Raw genomic sequence first — 11,792 nt, forward strand, 5'->3', positions numbered from 1 at the left:
GATTGTGATATAAATATCCATCTCGTAAAGAGAAAGATGAAACTGTATGGACCGACTTAGAGAAATCAAAATCTTGGTATAAAGTAAAGGTAACTCTGTAAAATCTTGGTGATATGCAGTGGTTATTGCATTCACTTGAGGTCTTCTAGATAAAGCATTTGCAACAACATTTCTACTTACAATAGTGTGTAGGATCTAAAAGTGAAACATGGACAAAAAATTGGCCCATTGCATCTGCTTCTCTGAAACTCTCTTTTGAGTCAAGAAATATCGCAAACTTTGATGATCTATCTTTATCAGCAAATCATCACCTTGAAGATAATTACCATTAGTTTCTTCTCATAAACAAGTGCATATATCTCATGATCTTTTAGTCTCTTGCTCTCATAAGTAATTGCATGTTTATTCTGAATAAGAGTAGCGCCTAAACAATCTCTAGATGCATCACAATGCACTTCAAAAGATTTTTGTAAATCTAGAATAATCAACATTAGATGTTGACTAGCCAAAAACTTACGATGTTCAAAAGCTTCCTTCTGTCTAGTGCCCCATCTGAAAGTAATGTGCTTCTTTGTGAGATCATAAGGGGTGAAGCAATGTAGGTAAAATTGGAAATAAAGATTCTGTAGTAAGAACATAAGCCAAGAAAATTGCGCACTTTATGTACTAATCGAGTTGTAGGCCATTCAACAATTGCTTTAACTTTAGCTGGATTCATACGAATGAGGTTGGTCCAAATAATGGATCTCCGAGAGGAAGAATTCACTTTTATCTGTAATCTGTTTGTCCTCAATTCTTGAAACACTATGTCCAAGTGCTTCTTATGTTCTTCTTCTGAGTTTGAAAAGATTAGGATATCGTCAAAGAAGAATGCAGTGAACTTAGAATGGGGTATGAAAATTCTATCCATCATTTGACTGAATGTTGTAGGAGCGTTAGTCATACCAAAAGGCATGACTAAAAACTCATACAATCCAAAAGTTGTTTTGAAAGCTGTCTCATGTATACTTTCGGGAGGAATGCGAATTTTGATAATATTTACTCTTCAAGTTGATGCGATTGAAAATGGTAGCTCCTTGCAATTTATCCGTGATGTCATCAATGCTTGGAATAGGAAATCAATTCTTTATGGTGATTTTGTTCAAGGATTGGTAATGTATGCACCTGCAAAAAGATCCATCCTTCTTTTGTACAAGAAGTACTAGTGAACAGTAAGGGGAAGAGCTAGGTTGAATTAAACCCTTCTCTAATAGTTCACAAACCTGTTTGCAAATGTCTTCTTGCTGACTAGTACTAACTCTGTACGGGAGTTGATCGGAGGTGAATTGCCTTGAATCAAATCAATGGTGTGATCTTCAGGTCTTTTAGGAGGTAATTCTCTCGGTAATGCATCGAAAAACAATATTCAAAATGTTTAATGAAAGTGTGACGTTCTTTATTCAAAACTGAAAGTGGATCTTGATCTCTAGAGACATCTTGCCATTTTGCAAAAACCAAGTACGAAGAAACAACTTTCTTTATTTTCCTTTTAACAGTTGCATGGTTGACCAATGGCATATGCCAATCTCTAGCGTTAGCTTGGATAATTACATCTTTCCCTTTGTATGATACATTAACGGTCTTATCCTCATACTTTGGATGAGGTTTAACTCTACAATGCCAAGGCATTCCCAAAATCACATCACATTTACTGATAGGAGCCAAAAGAAAATACTCATGATGGTTGTACTTGCCAAATCGCAAGTTGAGTTTTCCTTTACTAGGTGTAGAATGTGTTGTCATTCTTTCAAATGTAGAATCTGTTCCAATAGGAGTGCCAAATCAGTTTGGAGTGATTCTCAACCGTTTTGCTACATTGGGTGATATAAAATTCTTTGTAGCACCGGGATCAAAGAGTACTAAGACCTTCTAATTGTTCAAGGTACCCTATCCGTTAAGGCGTTTTCGTAATTTATCTGTGGGTAGAGTGTTCCCTTGCACAAGGGAACACCTTCTAATTGTTCAAGGTACCCCATCCTTTAAGCCTTGCCTTAAAAGTGCAAGATTGTTTCTTCTTCAGTTCCATCTTTGAACGCTTGAGAATTGCTTTTGACTTTTCGCTTAAATTTAGTGAGGAAAGATTATCGGATGATGCACTAGAAACTATTGGAGAGTGGTTGGTCTTCTCACTTTCCTCTGAATCCAAAGGTTCTTTTCTCTTCCTTTTCTTTGGATGAGAAGGAGTCTTCTGTTCTCTAGGATCCTTGAATTGTAACATGTGCATCCTGTTGAGACTCTTGCATAACTTGATGTTCTATATCCTGTACTGGGATTTTTTGTACTCCTTATGGAACTTTTTCAGGACGTGCTTGAGGGGTTGTTGCAGTTGCAGTCCTTGCAATGGATGCCTGGCCCTACTCTTTGTGCTCTCCCTGATTGCTGGGTTGCTTGAATTTTCATTTTAGGTTTGTTTCTCCTCACCTCAGACTTGTAAAAAATAAAATCTGCATTCGTCAAGTCTGGTCTTTGTTGCAAAATTAGGGTTTTTAACCTAATTGCTCATCTTTGAAAGAAGACCTAGATTCTCTCCATCTATACATCAAATGCCAACGACTGACCTAGATTTGGAACTCTCATGCCGAAAGCTTTCACCTGAAACCCATATGTGGGGTATTACTCTCTCTCTCTCTCTCTCTCTCTAGAATTGAAAAGCTGCAACTATTCTCTCTCTAGTTCAAAAAGCACAATAAGAACCTCTCCCTAGCTTTTCAAAAGCAGAAAAGCTCGTATGAGTAGTTAAAACAAATTCGTAATTTCTAAAAGGGATTACGGTTTGAAAAAGAAAAGCAAGAACATTAAAAAGACAGACTAAAAAGCAACAAAACAAAAGAAGAAAAGAAAATAAAACTCTGTATACCTTCTAGAAAAAGTTACAAAATCCACTTGCATTGACACAAAGTCCGAGAGATAGATTGCATAGGTCTTTCTACACAGTTGCAGAGAAGAGAATTGCGATATGGTCCTTGGAGCATATAGCATAGCAAGTAAATCATTAACTGAAGCCGTGATTGTTCAAAAGATAAGGATATAGAGAGAGTTATTGTTGGGAGTTCTAGATAAAGTATCTGTTGTATAGGAGAGAACGAATATACAAATCATTGATCTAAGATACAAGAGTGGACATAGAAGTGTCTGCATTCGTGTGCTTAAAAAGAAGAGCCAAAAATAAATGTACTCTAAAAAGGGTAGACTGGCCATCTTCCAGTCCCAGTGTTGTGTTGTGTCGTCTACTTTTCAATCCCTTTACTCTCAGTTAATTTAGTTGTGTTGTCTCGTGTGAAGGTTGCTGCAACTTGTCATTCAATATGCACCATTTCTTTGATTTGTCTCTCTTTTTGTGTGAACTCACTTCGTCAAAGTAGAATCGAATCCTCTCCTTGGTTTTAGACTCGTTCTCATCAAGGTTCATTTTTGGATTGCCCTTAGGCTTGGTTCAGACGAGGCGGCACCTCTGTGGAGCTTTTCAATCTCTGTGGAGCATTTCAAAAGAGTCTTGAGTTGGCAAGAGCTAATTGGTTAAGGGCAGAAACAGTTTACAAAAAGTAGCTTCCGCCTCATAATGCGGCCCACACCGTGTCTAGCAAAACAAAGCAACAATTTCCATATTTAGGGATTGAGCTTTCAACCTATGTTCTAAATTAAAGACTTTGCCGTTGTGTTAGCATGTCCGGTTGTTGACTTAGTGTAGTGTGAATTATATAAGTTTATGTGCAAACTTGGAGGTTGTTTGTCTGAATGTGCCCTTAGTGCTTACTACCCTTTTTGGCAAAGTTAGAATCCAAGATTTATTTATTTTTTATTTCAAAATAGGGTGATTGGTTGCAAATAATCATGCTCATTGTGTCATTTACACAACGTTAGAGGTCCCTCATTTGAGGGCAACGTAGGTGCTACACCAAGAAGAAGCATTGGTACTCTCTCTCTCTCTCTCTCTCTTTGGGGCATAATTACAAAATTAAGTTGGTAGCAAGTTGACGTTTTATTCCCGTCTACTGTACAAAGTAGATGTTAATAAGATGAACAAGTGATAACAATTGCGTCGACAGACCCCTGCACAACTGGCAGCTAGTGGGTACCAGTTTGTAGAAGCTCCACTGTACCGGCAACTGGGAAACAATGGGTAAGTTGTAGGGTACATCAACCAGGGCAACTGGATAATTTGTACAAATTCAACACGTTTGCTTGGTCAAAATGTAAGACATGTGTGCTATGTATCTCAATTGAATAGATAGCTGGAAAGTTTCATACAAGCAAAGTCTTTTTGGCTTGCCTTTTGGGCAGAGTCTTAATGTTTCCTACCTTTTTTGGTTTATTGAGAAATAATTCAAAAGTTCAAAATATTTTCGGGAAAAATCCATTTCTTTCAATGATTTCATTTTCAAGACTTGACAGCTTGTTTGAAGAACTTCTCTCAAAGTTACTTGAGAACTTAGCACTGAGCAGATTTGTGATTGGCTAATGGTCATGATGAGGATGAGGACTATGAAGAGCCAAAGAAAAAAAAGGTCAGTGCATCTCAAGTGACACTGTCACTTGTCTCAGATCCGCAGTATATTCAATTTTCATGTGAAGATCCTTGTGTACCTATCACACACTTCTTTTCATCAGCACTCATTGAATTATGGGGTCTACAAAACATAGCCCGTGCTTCAATCCCAACCCAAAACTTGTCCTTAGAAAAGATATACCAATTCTTGGCATCCTTCCCCACAGACTTTAAGCCATTTTCTGTCGATGATCTTCATGTCCTGCTAGGGTCTAGTGATGTCCCAAGAAAATTTGACACTAAAACCTTTTCGGGCAAAAGTGCTGAGATCACATTAGTGGAAAGTCAGAGGCTGTTAGAGTGTGATCATCCAACGTATGAGGCCAACAGAAAAGTACTTTCCATTTTATCCTACTATTTCCTATTTAGAGAACAACTTACAGAAACCTCATAATGTAAAAAGATCACTTCACTGGATGTGTGTGACGCACTGTACCGCATGGTACACAAGAAGCCTTATGATTTTCGAAGCTCAGGTACAAATACCTGGTCAATGCCTGCAAAAGCTATCGCCTGGAACAACAAAGAAAAGCTAGATTTACATGTTACTCCACACCTGCTATAGCTTGGCTACTGCATAGGGCATCTCCTACTCAAAGGCATGCCCACCAGGGAGCTCAAGAGAAAAGGAAGTCCCAGTCACTTAATCAAGCTCGACTGATGCGCGCAAAAGTGGTGGCCAATCGGCCAGAAACTTTGGCACCACTGCCATATTTAGAGTCGCACCTCACTCCACCGCACACTCGTCCACACCATCTCCGCACACTTCCATTTCATTGCACATCACACACACCCCCACTTCAAACATCACTGCACAATCACACTCACTCGACACTATTCACATTGATCCTAGCCCACCGCATGAGCACATAGTTCACGAATCTTTCACCACATCTGTTTCCATTCCCACCTGCATCACACCATCGGATATAGTTCTAGAATTTTAAAAATCACAAGTTTCCACTACCATCACACCAATCTTCACAACCACACACACTCCACCGACCTTGGGATCCAGACCGCTTATTCCAGAGGGTTGCTCCCATGACACTTCATGTCCACATTTTCTTCCAAGTGCAGGATGCATCACCCCAAAGGATGACTATTTAGCAAGAACAGGTCATGTGATTGCTACGGCACGTGCAGCGATAGCTGCCATTCAGTCCCATTTTGGTATATTAGGACACACTCACAGGGATCACATTGTACTGTATGAATCCCTGCAAGAACAACTACACATGGATTGTGCACAAATCCATGAGCTACAGACTTTAGCATTCGACGCACAACACGTGGTAGCAAGGCAGGAGGCAACCATTCGCAATCTGACGCAGCAATTGGATGCTGAGAGGGCACTACGACTTAGCCTCTCCACCTTATACTCTCACCACACCACCATCCCTCTCCCCTCTCCCCACCACCATCTTTGCAGCCACAACCACTGTACTTGGTGTTGTTGTCGCATGTCTGATCAGTTTAAGTTACTTGAGTTCAATATCTCTTTGTTTTGGGACAGAGTGAGGTAGTGAGGGAGAGGCTTCAGGTGTATATTGCACACAGAGCACCCCACCACTGAGAGAGAGAGCACATCGCACCATATCCACTTTTCATGCTATAGCCTATGTCACTTTTTGTCAGATTAAAGGAGTGTCTTCATGTTATCTAATATGCGCAGATAGTTTCATACTTAACTGAATTGTTAATAAGTTTTGCGGACTATATTTGGCCACATGAAGAAAGCATTTCAAAAAGCATTTCAACCTACTTGAAACTTGCCCTAATTCTGTTTCAATTGGAAAGGGCTGTTTTAAACGTATTTAGAGATCCTGCTTATGCTTAATTGATGAATGGTTTGTCTCATTATTGTTGAGCATATTGACTCCTTAATGGCCTTGAGGTTCGTGTAAAACTTATCTTTCTTGCTTCACGAGCTCCTTAGGTGTTTGAGTGCATAAGAGGTAGATTAAATATGTTGGGGTAGCCTGCCCACTTAACCTTGGTTGTAGACATCATATATAGCTTTCATGATCCTCTCTCTCTCTCTCTCTCTCTCTCTCTCTCTCTCTCTCTCTCTCTCTCTCTCTCTCTCTCTCTCTCTCTCTCTCTCTCTCTCTCTCTCCGTGTTTGCCTACGTCTCCAAAGCAATGTCAAAACTCAGCTCACAGAGCTTCACATGAATGTATGTTCCGGGGGGGGGGGGGGGGGGGGGGTTAATGTGTGGAGGCACATATTCTTACTTGGGTTGTACACGCATTGATGGAAATGTCATCATATTTGGCCAATACTATACTTGATGGAGTTGGTGGTTATCACACACAATCTTTCTTGGGTTGTACATGCATTGATTTTGTTGATGGGGATGTCATCGTATTTGGTCAATACTATGCTTAATGGAGTTGGTGGTTATATTTTCTCGTGGCTGCCTATCATGGAGGAGAGAGAATGAGAGAGAGAGGGTGGGCACGAGAGAGAGGGAGGGAGGGGAGAAAGAGAGTTGAATCTGAAGGCCCCAAGATAGAGCAAGAAAGGGAGAGAGCGCACTCTTGGTAGTGGGAATAGCGATGAGGTGTGCAGGGATCACCAACGGGTGTGTGTAGGGAGCTGGTGGTTATATTTCCTTGTGGTTGCATACACATGATGGAATTGGTGGTTATATTCTTTTGTGGTTGCCTACCATGAGGAGCGAGAATTAGAGAGAGCTGACACACACACACACACACACACACACACACACACACACACACACACACACACACACACACACACACACACACACACACACACACACACACACACACACACACACACATTCTTTCATATCCTGAACTTCATGCTTCTCCTTCATTGTTGAGTCTTGAATTAAACTTTCTTTGGCCTCTATTACATTGTCATCCTGCCACACTAAAGCTTGTAAAGGGGTTGTATCCATAACATCATCAACATTTACTATCACTACTGGAAGTTTTCTTGCAGGTGTCTTGAACTCATCTCATTTGTTATTGACTTCACATGCCTCAACATACGTTTCAATTCTTCATTTTTGTCGGTTAGTTGGTTGTACCAACTCTTCTAGCTCCATCAACTGCTTTGCTTTAACAAATTCTTCCTCTGGTAAAGATGTAGTCTTCAAAGTCAACCATGGCTTTTTAATAGCCTATTGTGTTGGCTAACCAATGGTTTTCCATATCATCTTGCCTGTAATGACTAACTCATATTTTAGCAACCCAAGATCAACTTCAGTCTTTAACATAACATCAAATCCTCAACATTATGTTGCTAGAATGAACTCAACGCTTCCATCCTCTTTTCCGTAATCTATTGCTAGCTTTCAACTTCACATTTTGCACAACCAAACACTGCTAAATTTGAATTAACAAGTATCAATAACTCATCTGTCCACATTCTAAATGCATCTAAAGATTTATTGCTTTTGACTTGCATTTTCTCAACCACTTCACGATGATACCTTAACTCATTCTTCTCCTTCTCGTGTATCTCGTGTTGCTCATGCATAACTTTCTATAGGCATTCTATTTTATCCATCTTCTCTCTTATTGCGCCTTGAAAAATTGAAACTCTTCTTCTCTCATCTTGCAACTTTTTGAGCTCTTCAATCTACATGTCCTATTGGGCAAACAAACTTCCCAACATTCCATAAAGCCAACAAAACCTTCTGATCTGTTGACTCGCTTTTGCCTCTAGATACATCAGCCTCTTGTTGAATTTCTTTTAATAATCTGCATCACATCCTCATCTAAGGCCTTTCCAAACTTGGACTTAACACTTTCTTCTCGGATAAGGGGTGAAAACGCGCTCCCAGTTTTGGTGACTCTTTGACGTCTGCCAAAGTACCCATTGGAAAAAGATTTGGCACATCCTCTAGGGTAACTTGAGGTGTTGGTGTACCTCTCCCCAACTTTGAATCCAATAGAAGATGTTTGATTGGGTTTCCTCTTAGACTTGCTAGCCTTGCAGATGGTGACTGTATATGCTTGTGTCTAGATAGAGCCGCTAAGTAGGGACCTATTATGCGCTTAATAGTAGTGTTCCTCTACCCTTCAATCCATCTAATTCTCTCATGCAGATGGTGAGCCTAACTGATTGCCACTCCCCTTTGTGTTGCATGCAAAGGCGCATATGCTTTTCAACTCATATAATCAAACTTGATTAATATGCAGATCTTTTCCAAATACCACTTAAGTTGCGCTTTTGTTACCATCTCTAGTCCTTTTAAGCTGGTAATAGACTCTCACCTTGGATGTTGGTGGACCAGATTGAGCTTTCATTTCTACAACAAAAACTCCTTCTACCACATGGTGGCCAATGTTATTTTCAAACACATCCTTGCTTGAAAGGCTGTTTGAATTGTAGTGCAAGTGGTATTTGATGCAACCTTCAAATTTGAAAATGGCCTTCCTCGATGTACAATTTGGCCATAATTAGGCCTATAAGTGAGACATACCACTAATCTCTGCATGTTGTTTCCATGTCAGCTTGTCACTTCTCCCGCTTAACTCGTCATGTGGAGGTAGATGGGGTTAAGAGAGCCTTTGAAGAGGCTTTGAGTTGGGACCAAAGCATGTCCTCCCAGAAGTTGCAACAGTGGTCGCGCACCTCGATATGGAGGAATTTGGGAAAGGACGCGCAGTCACCCCACTTGAGGTGAAACTTCTTCATCTTCCTTGAATGCCTTGAAGAGCTCGTCGTCGGGATCGATTATGCTGGTTTCTGGAGGCACTTCGAAGACTACCATCCTTGAAGTAGTGGCTACTGATGGTGTGGAAGATGTTGCCGCCAACGTACTTGAAACCTCCATTTTAGATATAATGGGTAATCGATGCTGATTTCGCTTGTCTCGAGTTGAGAAGATCTGAAGTGTTGCCTGTTTGGGTATTACTTTGATTCTCCCCCCCCTTTTTTTTCCTTCTTTTAAAACTGTGGCTAGATTTGTTGCCTGCCGACACTGCGATGAGCTTGTGAAGCGTGAGGGAGAGAGTGCCGAAGTGTGTGTGAGTGTGTTGTGAGCGAGCACTTGTGTGTGTGTGTAAGGCTACCCCACACACACACACACACACACACAGAGAGAGAGAGAGAGAGAGAGAGAGAGAGAGAGAGAGAGAGAGAGAGAGAGAGAGAGAGAGAGAGAGAGAGAGAGAGAGAGAGAGAGAGAGAGAGAGCCTGTGTGTGTGTGTGGTGTCAGGTAAGGAGGGTGCGAGAGAGAGAGAGAGAGAGAGAGAGAGAGAGAGAGAGAGAGAGAGAGAGAGAGAGAGAGAGAGAGAGAGCGTGTGTTGTGAGTGTGTGTGTGTTTTGTGTGACAACAGTAGCGTGAGGGAGGGTGGGTGAGAGGGAGAGGGTGAGAGAGAGAAAGAGAGAGAGAGAGAGAGAGATCGTGTGGTGTGTGTGTGTGAGGGAGGGTGAATGAGAAAGAGGGGTGTGATTATGTGTGTGTGTGTGTGTGTGTGTGTGAGATAGTTGTGTGGGTTCTGTTAACCGCCAACCATCAATTTAATAAAAAAATAAAAAAATATTATTGGTAATTTTAAATCGATGAGAGTGAGAGAAAGATCGACTCAAGTGTGTAGAGAGATTTGGAAATCGAGGCGAGAGAGAGAGATAGCTTTACTCATTAAAACAAGGTGAGGAACTCATAGTGGTTTGCCTCAATGTGTGTACACGTGTGTGTGTGTGTGTGTGTGTGTGTGTGTGTGTGTGTGAGTGAGAGAGAGAGAGAGAGAGAGAGAGAGAGAGAGAGAGAGAGAGAGAGAGATGGCATGTGTTCAAGAAAGAGGTTCTTTGTGTGTGTCTACGTGTGCATGTGCACACGTGCACTAGGACCCTAGGATGCTCTCTATGTTAGTGAGGAGCTCTATCGCCCTATGGTGCTCTTTATGTTAGTTAACAAGGAACCCTATGGCCCTAAGGTCATAGGGTGGTTAACATGCCTTAGGTAACACATAGAAGAGAATTATGTACTAATGGCTCTCTCCTAGGCCCACAAGGTTCTCTCTGTGTTAGTGAGGAACTCTATGGCCCTATGGTGCTCTTTATGTTAGTTAACAAGGAACCCTATGGCCCTAAGGATAGGGTGGTCAACATGCCTTAGGTAATACATACAAGAGAATTATGTACTAATGGCTCTGCACTAGAACCATGTGGCCCTAGGGCCATGGGGAGGTCTCTAGCAAGAAACTTCAAAAGTGTGGTCTACAATCAACACCTTATGACCATAAGGTCACTAGCAAAAAACTTTGGATTCTGTTTTTACAACTTCAAAAAAGAAAACTAAGCCTCTTAGGCTATAGCATAAAGTTTTTAACACTCCTAATTAGAGTTCTTTAATATTTCTTTGGAGTTTTGGATAAAGCTTCTTTACAAAAGTTGTTGGCATTGATGTGCCGAAGCCCTATGCCAAGTTTGACCTTCATCCGACATGTTTCCAAAAACAAGATTTTTTGCTGTAGGGGTTTTGGCCTTGACCTTTTTGAAGGTTTGATGTTAGGGCTATGTTGGTAGACCTAAGGTCTATTTGCCTGTAAGTTTTGGTCAAGTTTGGTTGCCTATGTTGGGTGTAGGCAATGCCTGCGTGTTTTGCGATGTGTGTGTGCATCCGACCCCTATGTGTGCCCATTTCGACATGCAACCTAATAGAAGTCTTCTTTAGTAAGCAAGGAACATACCTCTCATATCTGGTGTAGAGGGGTGGTCTATGCAGGCCGCATGAAGCTCTCAAAATCCGTATGCAGAAAGCTCTCTCTCTCTCTCTCTCTCTCTCTCTCTCTCTCTCACACACACACACACACACACACACAAAGGAAAACAATAGAAATGAAATCCTAAGAGAGGCTCTAAGTATTCATACCGTGGTTCTCGACTCACCTTTTGAACAAACTTCATAGTTAGTCTTACTTCATGTGTTAAATGATATACGAGTCAAAAAACTCTGAAAACAGACACGGTATGGCCAAAATCAATCATTTTTGCAAAACCTAGCCTTTGTAGTTAAAAAGACGGTTTCCGCGTTTAACCATTTTTGGTCATAACTTGATCATCCAAACTCCGTTTCTGCTTTTGGTTGATCGTGTATCATCTTGTCATCTTGTATATCAAGCTCGTGTGGGTGGTTTTTTTTTTAAATTACTTAAAAAATTCCAAAAAAGATACAAAATAGTTAAAGTAACTAAAAACTCTCTGTATGTACATATGTACA

This window comes from Adiantum capillus-veneris, chromosome 27 (assembly GCF_014529385.1).
Source record: "Adiantum capillus-veneris isolate H3 chromosome 27, ASM1452938v2, whole genome shotgun sequence".
Taxonomy (NCBI): Eukaryota; Viridiplantae; Streptophyta; class Polypodiopsida; order Polypodiales; family Pteridaceae; genus Adiantum; species Adiantum capillus-veneris.